Genomic DNA, 5429 nt, shown 5'->3' with positions numbered 1-5429 from the left:
TTCTTCCCGGCCTCTTCCAGTCTTTATCCTCCCAAAGGAGCAGTCCAGTCAGCAGATACTATCTCTCTTGCCATCCCATAGCCCCTAGCTGCTCGGTCTCACTTCCCATCCCCCTAATTTTGTTTGTATGGGGTTCTTTGATGTCCCAGCCCCATGCATCCATTTGCTTTAAACAGCAGCACAGAGAGGAAAGAGGATAGGATCTGATTAAAAAGAAAAGCCCATATCAGTAGATTTACCTTTTTATTTCTGAGCTGATTAATAAATTCCGCGTTTGAGATAGTGGTATATTACCTTAGTCTCCTGCTCAATTCTCTTAGGAAAATGAGGTCACGGGGATATATAATTTAATACAGCAAATTACACATTGAGACGTTTCATTTGTCGTCTAATGTCCTAAATGTTAAACGTGAAATCAATGTAATAGCTTAATCACCTATTCAGCAACAAATGAAAAAGCAGGGTCAACAAGTCTTCAACCCTCTTGGCTCCTAAACACTGTGAAAGTAACCTAAGTGAGACACATAACTGTTGACCGCTATCACTTCTGGTGATGGATCCCAAAATGCAGCAGTAAGCTTAGCTGCACACTCCATTAGTCTGATATAACGGTCTGTCTTGGCCGACGGAGAGCCATAGCTTATCTCAGTGGAGGCAGCGAGCCCAACCTTGTGCAAACCCTCTGGGGCTTGTGGGAGAGACCAAGTCCTGAGGACAGGGTTGGCGTTGGTGATGGATGGTGTTGTGACAGGCTCCAGTTTCGCTCTTGCTTTTTTTTTTCCTCAAGTGGAGCAGTTGAGGGAAGTCAGCAGAGCAACAACTCTGGGATTTAGGGCCCACGTCTCATCGGGGTATCGATCCCAAAGGCGAAAACCCAAGTATCTTGCAGCAACCAAATGCTCTTACTCTCTCCTCTCTAGGCAAACCAAAACCACATTTTGGTGGTTTTGGGAGAAAGCCCTGCCAAAAGCATGTGTAATCTGACAGAGTTTGTCAAACAGAAATGTGAAACAATTATACAAAGAACCACTCAAGCTCCAACGTCTACACCCTAAGTTAATACCATTTCAAGCCAAAGTCCCCAGTTTCCCACGTTTGGCCAGTACTGAAAAGTCACTGTCCTTTCCCAGATGAGGAAGATAAAAGCCAATGCCTAATGAGGTGCTACTCTAATCTTCCAAATTAATCCCAAGCAGGTTTTTAATTACGTTTCATTTCTTTTGGAGAAGGAGGACAAGAAAACACTTGGCGGTCTTGCATGGGTAGTCAATTCAATTCACATGGGCAAGTGATAACAAAATGTAATTTCTTTCACCGTATTGTATTCCAGAACAATCTCGATGGTTTCTACCATCATTGCTTTCGCAACAAAGAAAAACATCAAAGAAAATGAGCAAAGCATGCTGAAACGTCAGCACATTTATCTCACACGGTGGATAGAGTTTTGAGCTGCATTATTTTTGATAATATGGTTCAGCAGGACCTAAAATGGCACTCTTTCCCCAAGCAGCACATCAAGCAGAGCATGGATCAGATTGCCATTTATGGACAGAGAACCCCATACTCAGACATCTTCACTAAACACCCGCTGTTGGAAGTCAGTTACGTAAAACTCTGCTAAGGTGGTCAAGGTGGGAATATCTATTAAACAAACTTTCCTGATCACCGTAAAGACTCCAGGGGATTGCATTTCAGTTTGTGGGTATTTATTTCCTAGTTTAGTGGTGATGAAATACAAATGCTAAATGACTGAACTGCAGTACTCCAGGTTTGTTCAATTTTCTGGCTGAACGCAGGTTAGTGTAAGATTCATGTGAAGTGAGGGTCTCGAAAAATGATGGGAGTTATAAAAAGCCTAAGGAGTTTCCCATGGTACAGCGATCAAGACGGCAGCCGCAGCTAGGATGGAAGATGAAGAGGCTTATTCGACAAACCACTGGTAAATCAATACTGTATTTAAAATGGGGGGTCCTTCACACAGTTTTTACGCATAGCTATCAGCACAAATCCATCTGTTGACCCGGTTGTGGTACCCAGAATTTTCAAAAAATGATGTCACTGGCACTATTTTATCACCCATCAATATATATTTTTATTCCCCATGCAATTGGTTTGCATCATTAAAAAAAATGAACTGCTCTTAGTAGACGTCATTGGCACTTATGGTTTCGAAGTATTTAGCAAAGGGAGTTACAGCAATGATTTCATTCCTGCTTCTCTCCCATAAAAGTAGTTTAAAAGCTTTGGATGACAGCTTTATCACTGGAACAGTGGAGTAATTATGACCATTTGCACCTTGTGAGTTCAGAGTTCATCTTATCATCCAAAGCGCTTTGGTCACCCTCTTTGGCTGCAATCAATTTTGGAGGAAAAAAAGCTCACAGTTGACAAGTGACATAGTTCGCTAAACAGAACGAGAGATAAAGCATCAACACGGACGAGCAAGATAAGGGAAGGAAGGAAGTGAGAGGAAGAGAGATTCTTATCTTGATTAAGCTTCCACCTAATGGCCTCGACTCAATCTAGTGACCAATCATTTGAATAGACCTTAAGGTATGTATGACTGTTAAATATGATTACAGTACCCTTTAAGTTGGGTCAGAATTATCACACAGAAGGGACAGAGTTAAGGATTGACAGATCAACAGACTTAGCTGCATCCCAGTGTGTTTTTATGTTCCCGGTGTCGAACCGTGCCAAGCTGCCTGTCTCCTATCCATCTCCTTCCCCCACTCTGCCAGCTTTGAATTCCCCCTGGAGTCTCCCTCGACTTGCTTAATGAAATGGCATTGACTCTGCCTTTGCATATTCCCAATATCAACCCCTCATTTGCCTTGATGGGGGTTAGCTAGTCAGAAGGTTAGCTACACTTTGTGGGGCCCCGAAGGCTCAAAGTGAGTGTTAACACAGATTATGAATGAAGCTATAACAAAGGTTACTGACCTGAGGTAGGTTTTCGAAAGGCTTTGCAGTGATAGTAATTGCACGCATACATTAAATGACTAAATGACTAAATGTACACTATTCCCGAACCGTGACATCTTTATACATCTTGCATGTTGCATACCTGCCCATTCCTCTGATTGACTGATTTGGGGAACCGGGATTAATGATGGAGAACAATCAGACGCAATCCCAGGCAATCCCAATCCCCGGGTCATGGAACTCAATTGGTTTTAACTATCTGCAGTGCTTGCATGTGTGTGTGTGTGTCTGTGTGGTTTAACTGTCGGCATCAGTTACATTATCAGAGAAAGTATTCGAAACAAATCTTAAAATCCTGATGTTAAAATCAAGTCTCAATTCAGGATTAAAAGCAGATCAATATAAGGATTCCATCAAAAAAGTTTAGCTTTAGTTTAACTTGATTGATCTGAACCATTTCACTGAAGACAATTGGGTTCATAGTGGGTGTGCATCCCAAAAATGATAAAAGCACTTAGGTATGTACATTATGTATGTCTCCTGTGTACATACTGAATAAAACTGAAATACTTCCTGTTTTATTCCTATGTAAGTCAATTTCTCAGAAATAATATCCTATACAAATCCTCCACAACAAACAAACAATCTGCTTGTTTGGGGTAAACCAAAGTACTAAACTAGGATGTGGACAGTATTCCCCTCTTGGCCTGTAAAAATCAAAGCCAATAAATTAAAGTTCAATTTCTTCTGGCTGAGATTTATGGTCAGCGCTATCTAATAGAGCAAAACTCATCTGGGATAATCACATTGGAAGGCTCCTCTGTCTAATTAAACTAAAAGGGGGAAACAGGTTTTGGGCTGACACGGTGAAACTTCAGCTGTCTGCACTGTGTGGCTGTGCCTTGGCAGCCAAATGCTGAGGAGAGGAGGAGTTACTTTCAGTGATGGATCTCTCCACCTCGCAAGATTCCTGAATCTTCCATCTGTGAAAAGAATCGAGTATGGCGCTTGTATCATTAATAACTTACGGACCAATTATTTAAACTTCCATATTCCAGGTGCTTTTTCCATACCTCTATTGTAGCTTCAAAAACCCAGGCTGATATCCACTTGTGTTGGTCTGATGGATAGGGGATATTCCACGTTTGAAGCCTTTGGAAAAGAACTTAAAGGCTCGTCATGGATACAAATGGAGTTGTGTATGTGTGTTGGCAGACATGATGGCTTGGTAGCTACATTTAGGGCTGGGTTCATTCGCTGCTTCTGTCTTGGCGGCTGATTATCGTGCCATATGAGGAGGGCATCTGGCAAGGCGGGGGCAAACGGAGACACCTTTGATTCATGAAAAGCCACACAGCCCAAGGGAATACCATCTCTACATCGCCCGCTGACAGATGATTAATCCGACACTGCGAGCTGTATAGGCCAGCCCACCCACAAACCACTGACCAGCCAGTTCAAATGGCCATCGCGGGCCATCCATTATGAAAGTACAACAGTGTCATTTCTTATCCTGTCTCTTGATCTTACCACCCATTATGTGTACTTGTATTTTCCATAAACAAACTAGTTGGAGATTTTATGAAAGAAAATGCACAGTACGGTTTTAGGTTAACACTTGATTCATCAGACTTATTCATCAGACTTACTTATTTTTAAAATGACCCAAAGTGCTGTACTGTAGGTGGGCATAAAAAAAGATAAAACACCTGATACTGTGTTTGCATGTACTGTGTAGTAACAAAATCACGCTTATCTTTTAGCATTGGGTCCGGATTCAAGCTATGCATTCCAACAACTACAGCAGGATGTATTCAAAAGAGTAGCACCTTTTTACAGACACTCTTATCCAGAGTGATTTACAGTAAGTACAGGGACATTCTCCCGAGGGTTAAGAGCCTTCCCCGGGAATTGAACCAACAACCTTCTGATTGATACCCCAACTCCCTAAGCGCTCAGCCATCTGACTCCTTTTTAATTACAGGAGGTTGCTGTCTCTGTATGCTCATCAAGTGCAAAACCACACTGTGAATTGCACAATAAACAATTATGACACGATTGTCGCTGGAACTTCAAATAAACTTTTATTTAACTAATGGTCATTGATGTACATATCACATTTATACATTCAGATTTCCAGATGCATAGGCTACACACATTTTCAGACAGATTTCCCAAAACATTAAAAATTGTGTGAGTGAAAATGTGGCTTCATCTTGTACTCCACACATTCAAACAAGTGCTGGTGTACATGCTTTTCTATGTAACTGCAAGAAACCCTGTACAAATACCTCACATCTCTCCCACACACACACACACGTGCACAAAAACTCTATAAATCTCTTTCTCTATCTTTTTCTCTCTTTCTCTCTTTCTCTCTTTCTCTCTCTCTCTCTCTCTCTCTCTCTCTCTCTCTCTCTCTCTCTCTCTCTCTCTCTCTCTCTCTCTCAAACACACACACACATCATTCGTCAGCGTGCGCACAGGCACATAGCCAGACGCAG

This window comes from Hypomesus transpacificus, chromosome 6, assembly GCF_021917145.1.
Source record: "Hypomesus transpacificus isolate Combined female chromosome 6, fHypTra1, whole genome shotgun sequence".
Taxonomy (NCBI): Eukaryota; Metazoa; Chordata; class Actinopteri; order Osmeriformes; family Osmeridae; genus Hypomesus; species Hypomesus transpacificus.
The sequence above is the reverse complement of the archived record's forward strand: the minus strand, read 5'-3'. Positions refer to the sequence as shown.